At 44.9% G+C, this 16,740-nt stretch overlaps 1 long non-coding RNA gene across 1 annotated transcript; it reads left to right on the top strand.

Moving 5' to 3' along the window:
• Positions 1 to 220: 220 nt before the first annotated feature.
• LOC131275341 (uncharacterized) lies at positions 221 to 14,667 on the top strand. The gene is made up of 3 exons (XR_011647051.1): positions 221 to 327; positions 1,952 to 2,023; positions 13,977 to 14,667. It is a non-coding gene; the product is annotated as an uncharacterized lncRNA (long non-coding RNA).
• Positions 14,668 to 16,740: the final 2,073 nt, after the last annotated feature.

Below are 16,740 nucleotides of genomic sequence, written 5' to 3'. Positions count from 1 at the left end.
ATCCTGAGAAGGTGGCATGGGTCATAAATCCTCACTTGAGAACAGACTGTAATCGTTTAGCAGGCACAGAGTCTTCTGGAATTTTTTTCCTCAGGAACAGGAAGGCAGTATGGGGGTTTTGCCCTCAAGTGATTTCTTTAAGTCTGAATCCTCTCTGGGAGGGTTTAAGGTATGATAGCAGTTTGGGAGGAAGGCAGGTTTGAAATCTATCAGCCTAGGATTCTGGTTTTCTGGTTCGGAGCTCTGGCTCTGATAGGGGTCTTAATCAGGTACCACAGCTTTTCCTTCAATTTCCCACAACGCCACAAACACCTTTGTGAAAAGGAGGTAAGTTGTCTTTCTCACCATTTGTGTAGCTGATTATGTTCTTCATTGGTTTCACTGGTACATGCTTTTTATATCATGCTTTCTTTCCACTTACTATTCTCACTACCCTTGGATAACTAACAACTTGTTCTCTGCACCTAAGGACCAATGCAAGTGTGGCGTTTAAAAAACATAATTTAAATATGGCTTTTATTTCCTTGAAACGCATTCAAGGCTTAATGCTTGTCAAAGGAAAAGGAAGAGTAGTTTTGCTTAGTAAATAATTTTTAAAAAATAATAAGCAATTTGCATGCATCAATTATGTTACCATATAGTTTTCTTTAGGATAGCTGGCGTTTTTCATACTGAATCTATTATCCTATCTTTCTAGAAAGAAGCTTGGCTGTTAGTGACAAAGGGTTTTACAAAAGCCCACACTGCCTATGTGCCAAAGTGTTTTCTTTTTATTAAAACATCGTCGTGATATTCTGCAGAGCGTTTTTAATTTCTGGCATTTTCAAGCTCTTTAGTAGTCAGAGTTTGAGCAGGGTAATCATTGATTGTACAAACTGGTTTACATGTCTGATATTTAAGTAACAGGTATTCTAAATTTATCTAAGAATAATTGGAAACCAGACTTTTGGGGGATTCATTGGAAACTCTATTTGCTTGATAAAAATAAAAAATTTGGCGCTTATAATTGTATGATTCAAGTATTTATACTTCATCTTCTCAGAAAATGAGTTTATTTTGTTTTTTTAGGATGCATGTGCCAGAATATTAATTTTAATTTTAATTTTTTTACAAAATGTGGGTAAGAATTTACTACCCTGTGTTAGTGCTTGGTGATATTAAAATTCACTTGTTTTGCCACATAAAAAAAGATAAATTCATCCTAGAGCTGCTAACTAACTTAAAAATTGTGAACTCCAGTGTTTCACTGAAATTAAACTTTCTTTTCAACCTAATTGAATGTAAAGAAACTTAACATTTTAAAATAAATTCTTAACATAATTGTTAATCCACTATCTACAACTTTTCACTATAAGTATATCTTACTTATTAGATGAAAAGGACTATGAGGCTAACTTTACAATTACAGTTGATTTGAAAAATATAATCAACTGTGAAAATACCTAGCAGGGGTTAATTTGGGTGATATCTCACACAGTCATGGCTTGCGCTTTTTTTTTTGGTGGCATTATTAAGATAGGTCAAGTAAATAAATATCCCCTCCCCACTTACGCTTGTCTTCCAATCACTCCAGAGCATGAGCTACAATTACAAATAGCAATTTCAAATTTAAACACATAGAAACCCACCCATAGAAACCACCACAAAAAGGCCTTGTGTTTAAAATGGTGTGTGTACATTTTATCACTTAATAATTACAGCTGTGTCTGGCTATTGGTGTATTTTAGGTTTCATAGCATTATGAAAGTCCAGCTTAGTGTAAAAACAAAAACAGCCAACTCACCTGGGACAATATTATCAATCTCTACTTAACATTTGTTAACAAGTTAATGAATATTGTGGTGACTGGATGCATTTTACATCTAGTCACACAGAATATTCAGAGTTGACGTAGGATTTCTCTAACATATTTTACATGAATGATGGTATAGTAACTTTCCCCTACTTTTAGGTGGATAGTCATGAATCATGCCTTTATCAAGTAACAGTATTTGTGCTCTACTAGACTGCCAAAGATAACAAGGTAGGTGAGATTAACAAAACAGGTAAAGAGAAATGAAACCACTCTCTATACAAGGAGCCCTTTTTTAAAGGTCAGGGTAGACGTGGTTAATTTCCAAGTTCCATTCCCATTTTTGGGCCAGCTTTCCTTTTTCTTTCCTGTGGGTCCATGAAAAGGAACTCATTTGCCTCTTAAACCATGACTAGAGATTTTCCCACCAAATCTGCTCTGCCTCTAACCTGTCCCCGCACTCCTTTCCCAGCTGGTCTTCTCTCTTCTCCTTCCTGAAGGGGCCTCCACGGGTCCTTCCTGGGAAACCACCTCCCCATTCCTGGCTTCCTTAGACTGTTGATTGGACCCACGAGACATCTGTTTAATCTCTTTAGCAAACAGTTGTCCAGCTCCACTCTTGGCCCTGTTTCCAGAGCACATTACCTGGATAGGCTGAAAATTTTCTAAATCATCCATTGCTACTCCCTTTTTGCTTAACAGTTCATTCCTCAGTTCATCTCTTTCCTCTAGCATTTTGCTAAGCAGCAAAAGAAACCAGGCTGTGCCTTCCATATTTTGCTTGGAAATTTCTTCAGCTAAATGTCCAAGTTCATTGTTTACAAGTTCTGCCTTCTACTTACCATTGGAACATAGTTCCGCCATGTCCTCTGCCACTTTATAGCAAGGATTTCCTTTCCTCCAGTTTCCAAGATCACAGTCATCTTTCTTTCTAAGGTTTCCAGAAGCACTTTTTAAAAAAAGATTTATTTTATTTTTTATTTATTTCTCTCCCCCCCCCCCCGCCTGTTGTCTCCTCTCTGTGTCCATTCACTGTGTATTCTTCTGTGTCTGCTTTTGTTATCAGGAGGCACCGGGAATCTGTGTCTCTTTTTGTTGCATCATCTTGCTGCATCAGCTCTCCGTGTGTGCGGCGCCACTCCTGGGCAAGCTGCATTTTTTTTTTGCACAGGACGGCTCTCCTTGAGGGGTGTACTCCTTGCACATGGGGCTCCCCTACGTGGAGGACACCCTTGTGGGGCACGGTACTCCTTGCACGCGTCAGCACTGCGCGTGGGCCAGCTCTACACAGGTCAAGGAGGCCCTGGGTTTGAACCCTGGACCTCCCATGTGGTAGGCGGATGCTCTGTCAGTTGAACCACATCCGCTTCCCAAGAAGCACCTTTAATGTTCATTTTTTGGGAAGATTCTGCTCATGACGATCTACAAATTTTATCAGATGATAGAATCTTCCTCTATAGCTCTCCTCCCTCTGAGTCCTCACCAGAAGAGCCTTTAAAGAGCGTATTTCTACCACCAGTCCCCTCAAGGCCATCTAAGCATTTAAGAAGCTCCTCAGCATGCTCCCAGCTTCCTTCAGGTTCCAAAGTCATGTCTACATTTTCAGGCGTCGGTTGCAGCGGCATCTCACTTCCTGGTTCCAAACACTGTCTTTAGTTTCCTAGGCCTGCGGCAAAAAAGGACCACAACAGCAGTGATGTATTGTCCCATTGTTCTGAGGCCAGAGCTCCAAGATCTGTGGAGAACCTCCCATGGCAGTTCCTTGTGTGGCCTTCTCCCCTGGGCCCTTCTGTCTGGGTCTCAAATTTCCTCTTCTTGTGAGGGTGGGGCCCCACTTACCCAGGGGCCTCGTTTTAACTAAGAACATCTTCAAAGACTCTTGTTCCAAATATGGTTAGGACTGGAGGGGGGTGGGGGAACTTGAACATATCATTTGGGAGAACATGTTCGTGTCTCAACAGTGATCTAGGATGAGTTTGTTTTTTTTTAAGATTTATTTTTATTTATTTCTCCCCACCCCCAACCCCCCATTACCCCTGTTGTCTACTGTGTGTCCATTCACTGTGTGTTCTTCTGTGTCTGCTGATATTCTCATTAGGTGGCTCTGGGAACCGATCCTGGGACCTTCAAAAGTGGGAAAGAAGCGATTACTCCTTTGTGCCACCTCAGCTCCTGTTCTGCTACGTCTTCTTATTTTCTCTCCTCTTTGTCTCTTGTTGCATCATCTTGCTGCACCAGGTCTCCACGTTGGCTGGCACTCCTGCGTGGGGTGGCTTTTCCATGCAGGACGGCATTCCCATGCAGAGTGGTACTCCTGCATGGGGGGGGGCATTCCCATGTGGGCTGGCACTCTGCATGGGCCAGCTTGCCCTCACCAGGAGGCCCTGGGCATCAAACCCTGGACCTCCTATATGGTAGACGGGAGCCCAATTGGTTGAGCCACATCGTTTTCCTATGATGAGTCCTTTTTTTTTTTTTAAAGATTTATTTTTTATTTCTCTTCTCTCCCCGCCCCCCCAGTTGTCTGCTTTCTGTGTCTATTTGCTGTGTGTTCTTCTGTGTCTGCTTGCATTCTTGTCAGTGGCACTGGGAACTTGTGTCTCTTTTTTGTTGCATCATCTTGCTGTGTCAGCTCTCCATGTGTGCGGCCCCACTCTTAGGCAGGCTACACTTTTTTGTGCTGGACGGCTTTCCTTATGGGGTGCACTCCTTGCACATGGGGCTCCTCTACACGGGGAACACCCCTGCGTGGCACGGCACTCCTTGAGGGCATCAGCACTGTGCATGGACCAGCTGCACACGGATCAAGGACGCCCTGGGTTTGAACCCTGGACCTCCCATGTGGTAGGCAGATGCCCTATCAGTTGAGCCAAATCCGCTTCCCTGGGATGAGTTCTTAACCCCTCTTTGTTTCTCAGTTTTCTCACACATAAAGCAGGGATGATGGTACTGCTTTCACAGGAAAATGATGAGGATTAAAACGGTTAATATTTGTAAAGCACTTAGAAAAGTGATTGGCCTGGAGTAGATGCCACAGAAATGTGTTAAATAACAAAGTAAATATGAACAATGCAAAAAATGAAAGTGCAGGGAATTCACTTGGATTGGAAAACGATGTGTTTCCAATCACACAGTGAATTTGTAAAAGAGCCACCATCCAACATACATATTGGAGCATCAGGATTACTCCTGAAAAGTCCACATTGCCCAAGAACTGATTTTAGCCAAAACAGAATATAGGTGTATCAGTTATTATAAAATCTCTAAAGAAAAAACAAAAAGAACTCTTCAAAACTAGAGTGTTACTATTCTGATAATTGCTAAGCTTTTGCTCTAGCCCTCCTCCTCTAGTTTTTATTCTTCTGTCCACAATTTTAACCCTTTATCATGTTAACTTCTTATTCCCAAGTAGTAAGTGTGTGGAGATAAGTCACTATGTCACTTGAGTGAGTTAATCACTCACTGAAAGTGAGGCACTGGAAAAAAGGGCAGTGCCTTACCCCCACCCCCACCCCAACACACACACTGTCATTGAACTGTGCCATCATATACAAAAGTAACAAAAGAATAGGATTGCAAGTGGGAAAATACCCAAAATCATAAAAAGGAAAATAAACGTCAACCTTGAGCCCACTACTCTTGAGGCAAGCACCAGTGGTCTATGTATACAGTCGGGTGTGTGTATAAATAAATTCTACGTATTGGATTTAAATTGCATAGCTGTTTGTCTGCTTCTTTGTCTATGATATATTTGTTTTCAGCTTTAGTAAACCTGTACAGTAGCTTAACAATTGCTAACCTATAGTCCCACGAGATATGAATTTAGCCCGTTAAAGGGCAGCATTTTACAAATTCTTTTTGTCATTAGCCTCACAGCATCCAGTCAACACACTGTTTTCCATAGTTCCTTCGGTCAACTTCTTTCTTTCTTTCAGCAAGCTCTCCCCTTTCCCCCTTCTTCCATTCCCTGGTATCCTTCGATCTACTTTCCATCTCTGTGAATTTGCTGTTTCTTGTCATCTCTTGGTGATGTGGTACAATATTGGTCCCGATGAGCCTTGCTTATCTCACTGAGCATGTTTTCAAGGTTCTCCCCTGTTACAGAATATCCAGTAACACAAAAAAAAACCTCCTTTTTTGTGTGATTTATAATGGTTTTATTTCACACAATTAAACCTGCAAATGAGTTCTCCATTCATTTTCTTTTCTTTTTTTTTAAAGATTTATTTTTTATTTATTTCTCTCCCTTTCTCCCCCGTTGTCTGCTCTCTGTGTCCATTTGCTGAGTGTTCTTCTCTGTCCGCTTCTATTCTTGTCAGCAGCACTGGGAATCTGTCTCTTTTTGTTGCGCCTTCTTGTGGCATCAGCTCTCCGTGTGTGCGGTGTCATTCCTGGGCAGGCCGCACTTTCTTTCACGCTGGGCAGCTCTCCTTACGGGGCACACTCCTAGCGCGTGAGGCTCCCCTACGCAGGGAACACCCCTGCGTGGCAGGGCACTCCTTGCGCGCATCAGCACTGCGCGTGGGCCAGTTCCACACGGGTCAAGGAGGCCCGGGGTTTGAACCCTGGACCTCCCATGTGGTAGGTGGACACCCTATCCATTGGGCCAAGTCTGCTTCCCCATTCGTTTTCTTCACTATGCAGCCAGGCATTGGGACGGGGGTCTATGAGATGAGCTGGGCTGCTCGTTCCACGAAGGGGTTGCGGTTCTTGGAAGAAATGCTACGAGGGATCTCAGCATGGTAAGACTTCCGGCACATCAGCAGCCCTTGACATCGTGGGCCAGGAACTTTTGGAAGCCTCTGGGCAATTGCGCTTTATTTTCTTGTTGCTCCTGTAACCAATGCTGGGCACCAAGATCTGGTCCTAGAATCTTCTCCACTCCCACTTGTCAACGCCGCTGGGGTACCGCCGGTTATACTTAATTTTGATGTATCTGACTGGTGCTGGATGAACTTCTTGGTCCTCCTTTTGACAATCTTGGGCTTCAAGTGGGGTCTGAGGGCACCAGGATGCCGAGCAGGAGATGACGGCCACCTCCGTAGTCAGCACCGACGAAGAGAGAGGCAAGGACGTAAGATGCTTTTTTTTAAAAAAATGAGCATATCCTGAGTATTCGTCCCAGTCCCTGAAAGAGTTTTTAAAAGCGAGCCCTTTAATTGTTATATAATGTTCCAATATACAATCCCTTTAATAGGACGTTGACGGTTCTTCTATATTTTCACTATTATAAATATAATTGGGTGACATTCCAAATGTAATGTGGCAGAATGCCTTGCTTGACAGTAAGCTGGGCCTGTTTTCTAGGGTGCAGGCTCATTATAACACAGCAGAGGTCTTCTTTTTAAAAAGACTTATTTCTCTCCCCACCCCCCCAGTTGTCTGCTCTCTGTGTCCATTCACTGTGTGTTCTTCTGTGTTCACTTGTATTCTTGTCAGCAGCACCAGGAATCGGTGTCTCTTTTTGTCGCATCATCTTGCTGCGTCAGCTCTCCATGTGTGTGGCTCCACTCCTGGGCAGGCTGCACTTTTCTCATGCAGGGCGGTTCTCCTTATGGGGCATACTCCTTGCACGTGGGACTCCTCTATGCCAGGGACACCCCTGCGTGGCAGGGCACTCCTTGCATGCATCAGCACTGCACATGGGCCAACTCACCACACGGGCCAGGAGGCCCTGGGTTTGAACCCTGGACCTCCCATGTGGTAGGTGGATGCTGTATTCATTGAGCCAAATCCACTTCTCAACAGAGCAGGGGTCTTTAAGTCCCTCTTCCTCCTCACAACCGCTAATGGGCCTGGGCTTGTGGGTTCCTGGGTTTTCCTTGGGCACAAGAGCCAGTAGACAAACCCTCGCTTTTCAAGGGTGTGCTTAGGTCAGCTAGAGCCTAAGTAAACTGCAGGGCCTGGACAGGGGAAAGTGGAGGCTTTGAACTTCTAGAGAAAAGAGGGAAAAGGGTCAGACCAGAAGAAGCGGTGGAATATCGCAAGATTAGAAGAGCGGGGTTGATTCCGCAGGTGGCTGGTGGTGGGTCCCCGAGGCTGAGTTTGGTTCACAGGATTGTTGGAGCAGCAGCAGAGGTGCTGGCCTGGACAGGACACTTGCCAGCCTAGAAATGAAACTTCTAGGAAATCCCATTCCTAAGATCTTGGACGGCTGCAACCCAAGGATTCTTACAAGGATGGCAGACGAAAACGGAAACTCAAAAAAGTGATGGCGCTTGGGTGTCCCACCACGGAGCTGATGGGTAAACCTGACTTAATATCCAGTATCAGGAGAAATTCAGGACTGTTACCTAGCACAATCCTTGAATGTATCACTCATTGCATTTCATTATTTTTCAGAATAGATTCCTAGATGGAATTACTAGAAAAGGGTTCAAACAGTTTAAGGCTTTTTTGGTAGATATTGAGCGTCAACTCTTATTTATGAGTTTTTGTATTTTCAGGTCCACAAATTTTATCCCTCAAGAAAGGTTGTTAGGGAAAGGAGGAAAAACAAAACCGGCCAAGGTGATTGATCATTAAATATAATTGATTGTTAAGCATAAATTTCCATTTATAACCTACCCCATTCCCAAAAGACTTCAATTACTAGATTGCTTTATTGATAAACCCAAGAGATAGTTAATCATTAAGTATTTAAGCACACAATATAAATTTCCACATGAGAAAGTGACATCGATTTTGTTAGTTATGCAGACTGGCAAGATATTATCAAGAAGATTGGAAACAGGTAGACCCGATTTAAATAAGCAACAACAATGACAACAACAAAACAACCTGCTTAAAATCTCTTAGTAGCTTCTCAGTAGCTTTAGGGCAAGAGCCAACTTGTTGACCAACGTTCTAGCTGCAGGGTTTTAGGCAAGCTACCTGGCTTCTCTGAGCTTCAATTTCTGCTTCTGAGTACCATAGATAATAATAGTACCTCCTTCATGGTGTTGCTGGGAGAATTAAAGGAGTTAATACACGTCACATATTAGACCAGTACCGGGCTCTGTATAAACATCATCATGGGCCTGCAGCACGCCTCTAAGCTCCCCTCACCGGAGGCCTCCCCTGGACTGAAATACTTAGTGTACTTAAACCTCTCCACATTTCATTTTTCTTGCCTTTGTATGCACTGCTTTTCTGCCTGGAATGCCCAAATATATATATATATATATTAATTTTTAAAAGATACTTAGATTACATAAAATGTTTCATAAAAAATATAAGGGATTCCCATATGCCCCACTCCCCACACCTCCCACATTTCCCCACATTAACAACTTCTTTCATTAGTGTGGTCCATTCATCGCAATTGATGAACACATTTTGGAGCATGGCCACTAAGCGTGGATTATAGCTTACCCTGTAGTTTACATTCTCTCCCACCCGATTCTATAGGTTATGACAGTATATATAATGGCCTGTATCTGTTGTTGCAATTGTCATTCAGGATCATTCTAAGTCCCTAAAATGCCCCCGTATCGCACCTTTTTCCCTCTCCCTGCCTTCAGCACCTCCAGTGGCCACTGCCACCACATCAATGATGTAAGTACTTCCGTTGCTAGAATCCCAATATGTCTATAGCAGAATCCCAGAAAGGCCACCTATGGAATGCCCTTGACCTCTTCGTTTCTTGGCTAATTCTCCTGTTCTCTTTCAAGATGCTGCTCCTGGGTCATTACCCTCCTCCTTTCCAACCCTCAGTCTGAGCTCGGCACCCATCTTAGGTTCCTCCATGGGGCTTGGCAGACTATATTATAATTGCCTGGCAGCGGACTTGGCCCAGTGGTTAGGGCGTCCGTCTACCACATGGGAGGTCCGCGGTTCAAACCCCGGGCCTCCTTGCCCTGTGTGGAGCTGGCCCATGCGCAGAGCTGATGCGTGCAAGGAGTGCCATGCCACACAGGTTGCGTCCCCCACGTAGGGGAGCCCCACGCGCAATGAGTGCGCCCCATAAGGAGAGCCGCTCAGCGCCAAAGAAAGTGCAGCCTGCCCAGGAATGGTGCCACCCACATGGAGAGCTGACACAACAAGATGACGCAACTAAAAGAAACACAGATTCCTGTGCCACTGACAACAACAGAAGGGGACAAAGAAGACGCAGCAAATAGACACAGAGAACAGACAACCGGGATGGGGGGAAGGGGAAGAAGGGAGAGAAATAAATAAAATAAATCTTAAAAAAAAAAAAATTGCCCATGTACGCTGCTCTGCCCCCACCCCCAGGTAAGCTCCCTGTAGGTACAGGATGTGCAGTATTTATTGTTGGATCTCCAGGGCCCAACAAATGCAATCATTTGTTGATTGAATGGGATAACTGGGAGAAGAATGGGCCTGTTTTATATGAGCAGAGTAATTTACTGTTTTCAAGTATTTTCACAAACATCTCCTTGGATTTGCATGGGACAAGCAAGCAGGGATAAGTCCCACTTTTACAGATGTGGAAACCGAGTCTCAGGAGGTTGAGGGCCTTGGCCAAGACACTGTATCATGCCAGAGGCAGAACCGGGACTGACCCCCAGTTCACCTGGCGCCCCTCTTTGCAGCCTGTTTTTTGCAATACACTGCCCCATCTCTCTAAAGTCTGACTTTGGAGGATACTGTGTGCTTTTGAGTAAAGGCTGATCTATTCAAGAAGGTGTTTAAAGAAAGTTAGAGCTGAGTAAACTCCGGAGACAAATGAGTTGGTTGGCAATGTGGAGTCGGCTGGTGAGGGCAAGGAATTGAGAAGATTGGAGAATGTTTTGGGAAGGTGGGAGAGGGGGCCTTTGGACGTGTGCCTTGTCCCGGACTTTGAGGAGTGGGTCCGAGCACTTACCATCGTCTTTTAGAGAGGGCTCTAGACCAACAAAAATCACTGTGGCTCCTTTGCCTTCATGCCTGCCTCTTTAAGCCTAAAGGCTCTCTAAAAACCTCCCTCGGTGATTCTTGCCTACAGCCCTGGGGAGGCCACTGGAGGTCCACCAACCCAAAGGAAGCAACGACCTGCCCTGCATTTTCCTCCAATACCCAATGAACTCTCCGCTTGGGAGCTGGGCTCAACATCCCACCCGACGTGTTTCTCTGCTAAACCCTCACACTTGGGTTTTAGAAGACTGGTGGGCAGAAGGGACCCACTCTTGACCACGCATGTGTGTGCTCAAGGAAAATTAATATGCTCACATACCAGTAAGGTTGTGACCAAAAAAGCTTAATTTCATTATCTCCCCATGGAGTCTTACAATTAAATGATCTTGTATTAGAGCTTTGTAAGTTTGAGCTGAAGTGTTCTCTCCTGCTGCCTTTAATTTCCAGTCCCTTCTGCTTTGCAAGCTATCATCACGGTAGTTCTTCCTATCTGTATTTTGCGTTTCAATTTTCAAACCCCTCTCATATCCATTACTGCATTTGATTCTTCCAACCCTGAACTTGAATTTAAACAAGGTACTTCAAGTTATTCAGCTGGTGAGCAAGAAGCTCAGAAGCTCAGGGTGCCCTACTGGGGACTGAGGATTCTTTGCTTACTGCTCTGAGGATGTTGCCACAGGACTTCTCTAAGTCCAGTGTGAGGTTAGGCTGCCAGGACACTGCAGAGAGGCACGGATTAGCCATCCCTTAGAAGGAACGCTTCGGAAGCCAAGCAGCAAGGATGAATGGTTTGGGGAGGAGGGGAACTCAGGAAACTTCCATACCCAGTTCAGCAAGGCAGAGCTTCCCGTTTAATTCTCAGGCTACGCGCACTGACTGTTTTGGCAGAGAAATGGTCATGAGTCAGAGTCTCGAAAAAGATCGCATCCTTTTACAAGCCATGTGGCCTTGAGAAGTTGTTTGTTCTTTCTGGGACTTAGTTTCTGAATTTTGAAAATGTCAGTAACAACAACTCTCTTGTCACGTGGTGAGAGCTCGCAAGAGTGTGGCTCTCCAAGATTTAGAGCACCAGGCACTCCGTAAAAACCTGCTGGCTGGATGGAACGAACTGGAGGTAACTCATGGCATACCTTTTCTAAACCCTGGCACTTGAAGAAAACAGGTGCTTTCAACCATCAGAAAACTACAGGTTTTTCATCTACAAAAAGGAATGAGGTTCTGCTGCATGCTGCTACACGAAAGGATCTTGAAATCATTATGTTAAATGAAGATGAGCCAGACAGAGAAGGACAAAGATGAACAAATTCCACTTAGATGAAAGACCTAGTATAAGCAAATTCATAGAGACAGAGAGTAAATTAGAGATAACCAGGGGCAGGGGGAGGAAAATATTAAGGGTTATCACTCCACGGGTACAGTTTCTGTTTGGGGCGATGAAAAATTTTTGGCAGGGGATGGCGGTAATGAAGGCATAATGTGAAGGTAATTAATGCCAATGAATGGTAACTTAAAAATGGTTAAAATGGCAAATGTTTATGTTCTATGTTACAACAATAAAACAAAACACTCTACAGAAGAGATGTTAAGAAATTAGCATCAACAAACCTGGCAATATCGTGAAAATGAATGTGGGTGAAAGAGATCATTTGTTTGATTGTTGTGAAACATGTCCCAGCTCTGTCTCTGGTCACTTAAAAGACTGGAGGGGAAGAGAGTGTCTTTTAGCTCATCTTTAACCTGGCTAAGGCAAGGGTTTTACTTTGGCTTCCTTGTTGGGGCTTCCTGGCTGACAAGCAGGGGCTGGCCAGAGGCTTTGGTTGGTTTGTGACGTTCAGGCCACTGGTACATTGAATTGCACCACACTTGCAGTCCTTGTGCAAGTTCACAATACTGCATTGTCTTCTCTTCCCTAGGGCAGGAATGATTATCTGGAAAAGTTCATTGTTGCCATTAGGGAACCTGGTGTCGCCAAGACTACAGAGCAATGCGAAGCAGAAATAAACCATGGGCTCTCAACCTCTGCCAAGTGATTTGCAAATGTGTTCACTTAAAGAATAAGCATAATACACAATCTTGTATGATATTGTGTCTAAGGAAGTTTTGTAATTCTATTATTAAATGCCCGTGTTAGGTTCAAGTGATTGCTTCACATCTACCCAATAGGGCATTAGATTGATCTTTCGCTTTATCCACACATATATAAAGGTAAACTAAACAAACTTGATTTCTAGATCTTATACTTATATCCCACTTTTTTTCCTCCTTGACATGCCTGAAATCACTTTCAAATAAGAGGAATAGCATTTCACTTAGAACCTCTAAGGGAAGTGGATGTGGCCAAAGCAATTGAGCTCCTGCGATTGCGCTCCCACCTACTACACAGAAGGTCCTAGGTATGATTCCCAGTGCCTCCTAAAGAAGATGAGCAAGACAGGAAGTTTACGTGTCAGCCTCAGCAGCAAGCTGACATAACAAGATGATGCAATAAGAGACACAAGGAGGAAATCATAATGAGAGCTCAACAAAGCAGGGAGTGGAGGTGGCTCAAGTATTTGGCACCTCCCTCCCACCTGGGAGGTCCTGGGTTTAGTTACCGGTGCCTCCTAAAAGAAAGGAAGATGAGTACACAATGAACAGACACAGCGAGGGGGTGGGGAGGAAAATAAAATACATCTTTAACAAAATAAAAGCCAAGTTCATTTGGAAGTTTTCCAGTGAAGTAGATGGAGGGAAGAGTAGGGGTGAAAAATAGGGGAATGATCCTCTCATATTTTTTTGGTATCTCACAGTGCTCTGAGAAGTAGGGAATGCATAACTTCAAAAAGATGAATCGAATAATCATAGACCTAATGAATCATCCAGTCTCCAAGCTTCAGGCAACTGAATATCTAAATCTTCTAAGACACAACATAATTATTATTTTTTACCTTGAAGATCTTCAGGAACTGAGGCATCATGATCTGCTTCAGGAGGCTGGCCTAAGGGTTACTTTTTTTTCCCTCTGTGTCCAACTGAAACTCTTCTTGCCTTTTAAATGAAATATTAAAATAATTTACCAGTCTTCTGGTGGAAAACAAGTAGATTGATAGACCCAACACCCAGTCCTAATCATTATTTCTTTTGTCTGCCTCTACTGTTGAAGCCGGGAAAGCTAAATGCTCATTTTCTCAGTTTCCTTTCTAACTGGGGGGTGATGATGTGAAAGCTCAGGCTCATGTTAAGTGGATGGATAATTGCTAGAGGATGGGGATGGGCAGAAATCTAGATATGCTTTTGTTTTCCTGATAAAACATGGAAAAAAATGTCTGACAATACCACTTTTCTTTTCTTCCTCTCTTCAATGTAGATGTGATGACTTGAGCTTCAGCAGCCATCTTGGAACCATGAAAAGGGCCTTGTGTTTTTGAGCCATTGAGTGCCAGCAACACCGACCTCCAAACATCCTAGGAGAAAAATCCACCCCTATTCCTTCCAGCGGATATCATTGGGTTTTCTATCATTTGCTGTTGATAGCTATAGCAGTTTGATATAGTTATGAATTCTAAAAATAGATACTAGATTATGTTTGTAATCTGGTCTGTACCTGACTGAGTTATGATTAGGGCTTTGATTGGGCCACATCATTAGGGCATTGAGTCCCCACCCCTTGGTGGGTAGAGACTCACAGATGATAAAAGGCATGATGAAGAACAGAGTGGAGGGGTTCAAGGTTGGAGTTTTGATGTTGGAGTTTGATCCTGAAGTCTTAGGCTGGAGCCCGGGTGGGGGCGGGGAACACAGCCATTCACCTGATAGTCTACAGTTGACCTTGTGGAGAGAGGGAAAGCCTAGAGAGCCTCCTAGTCTACAGCTGACCTTGTGGAGGAAATGGAGGAGGCTAAGCCCAGAAGAACCCAGGAAGGCTGAACCCCCACAGACATTGGCAGCCATCTTGCTTCCAACACGTGAAAATAGACTCTGGTGAGGGAAGTAACTTATGCTGTCTGGCTGGCATCTGTAAGCTCCTACCCTAAATAAACACCCTTTATAAAAACCAACCAATTTCTGGTATTTTGCATCAGCTCCCCTTTGGCTAATACAATAGCCGTCCTATCTGAAATGCATCACCTATAAGCTTCCATGTGGCTGAAGAGATATAAAACCATTCAGCTTCTCAAGCAGCCTCTGTCCTCCCACTGTACTTCTACAACCTTCCCCATCCTCAATCAAATCGGACTTACGAAGGCCTGTGTGTCTTGTTGCTTTTCCCTGTTGATCCCTAGTATACTTCCTTCTCTGCTCATCCCTAAATCCACTCCATCCTTAAAGACACACACTTTTCTGTAGCTTATCCTAAAGAATGGGGCCCACCCCATAAGACTCCAGTAAAACACTCTTGCGTGATCATGCATGTTTGCCTAGACTTTCCTGCACAGTCCCAATTTCAATTACTTGGTCTGATGGTCTCTGTAAGTGCACTTAGACTTGTTAGATCGCATGCCCTTATGTTTTGTGAGGGTTTTGATGTGGGGAGGGACTCAATAAAATTAATTCAGTTTCCCTTAGTTCAATATTGGTTTGAAGAACCGGGTCTTTTCCCATTCCTGTATTTGCTTCATCACAAAACCAATTATGAAGGTACAGTGTGGTCCATCCGCTTCTCAGAGTCTCTATACAGGAAATGCAAAGGAGGGTAGGACAAATGCACAGAACCTGATGAAGAAGCGACATTAATAATCATTGGTGACTTAGGAAATGCCATGTGGCATTAGTTCTTTCATCATTAACAGTAACCATGGACATTCCATAAATATAAAGGGAGTTTCATGTAAGCAGTGGTTCTGAGTCCAGAAGCTCCTCATGGAAACCAAATGGCTTACTTTAGAGCCAGACCTCCATTAGTGAACTTAAAAAAAGTCAATGTATTACTTTTTTTTTAAAGATTTATTTTTTATTTATTGCCCCCTCCCCGCCGTTGTCTGCTCTCTGTGTCCATTCGCTGTGTGTTCTTCTGTGTCTGCTTGTATTCTTGTCAGTGGCACTGGGAATCTGTGTCTCTTTTTTGTTTCGTCATCTTGCTGCGTCAGCTCTCTGTGTGTACAGCACCATTCCTGGGCAGGCTGCACTTTTTTCGCGCTGGGCAGCTCTCCTTACGGGATGCACTCCTTGCACATGGCGCTCCCCTACACGGGGGACACCCCTGCGTGGCAGGGCACTCCTTGTGCATCAGCACTGTGCATGGGCCAGCTCCACACGGGTCAGGAGGCCTTGGGTTTGAACCGCGGACCTCCCATGTGGTAGACGGACGCCCTAACCACTGGCCAAACCCTCTTCCCTGTATTACCTTTTTTAAACTGTCAACATTTAATAAGAGAAAACGATTCGACAGCAACAAAGGGGAAGCTCGCCGGGCCCTGGGGCTCAGGTCATGCACGGGTACAGCTCCATCCGGGGCCCCGGCTCGGGTCATGCACTGGTCCAGTTCCGTGAGGTCCTCCAAGAAGCTCAGGTCGCACCTGCAGGTGGTGGAGGCTCGTGGTATTTGTAGAGGGTTTTCACGGCGCCCTTCTTTGGGCAGCGGCAGAGGTCCGTGGAGTGGTCCCGCAGCACCCCCGATGAACTTCACGGCCACCAGCTTCAGGTTCAGGTCGAGGAAGGCTGGCAGGAGGAACTGGTGGTAGCTGCCCGAGTTCCTTGCCACCACGTAGGTGAAGCTGGCGTTCTCGGCCAGGCCCGGAACTCCCACTTCGGCAGGATGGCGCGGCCCAGGAGAGCGACCTCTGGGTCGTGACCACCTCGGGGTCGGCCAAGTGGCAGAGCGGTGGCAGGAGGGCCTGGAAGGCGTGACTTCTTGCCACCTGCTGGTACTTCTTGCCGCCACTGTTGAAGACGTCTCTGGACAAGAAGATGGCGCCTCACGCACCTCAAACAGTTGCAGCAGTTGCTGGGCGATCCTGAGCTCAAGGCACCCGCAGGAGGCGCTGGGGGTCGCCGGGCTCTCCATCAAGCCCAGGAGGTCTTCGGCCTGGGGCATCAGGAACCTGTCCAGTCGTCCCCCCAGGTGGTTCTGGAGCAGGAGAGCCAGCCCTCCTCCTGGCTTGACCGCTCTGAATTTTTCAGAGTAAGAAAAA

This window comes from Dasypus novemcinctus, chromosome 22 (genome assembly GCF_030445035.2).
Source record: "Dasypus novemcinctus isolate mDasNov1 chromosome 22, mDasNov1.1.hap2, whole genome shotgun sequence".
Taxonomy (NCBI): domain Eukaryota; kingdom Metazoa; phylum Chordata; class Mammalia; order Cingulata; family Dasypodidae; genus Dasypus; species Dasypus novemcinctus.
The sequence above is the reverse complement of the archived record's forward strand: the minus strand, read 5'-3'. Positions and strand labels throughout refer to the sequence as shown.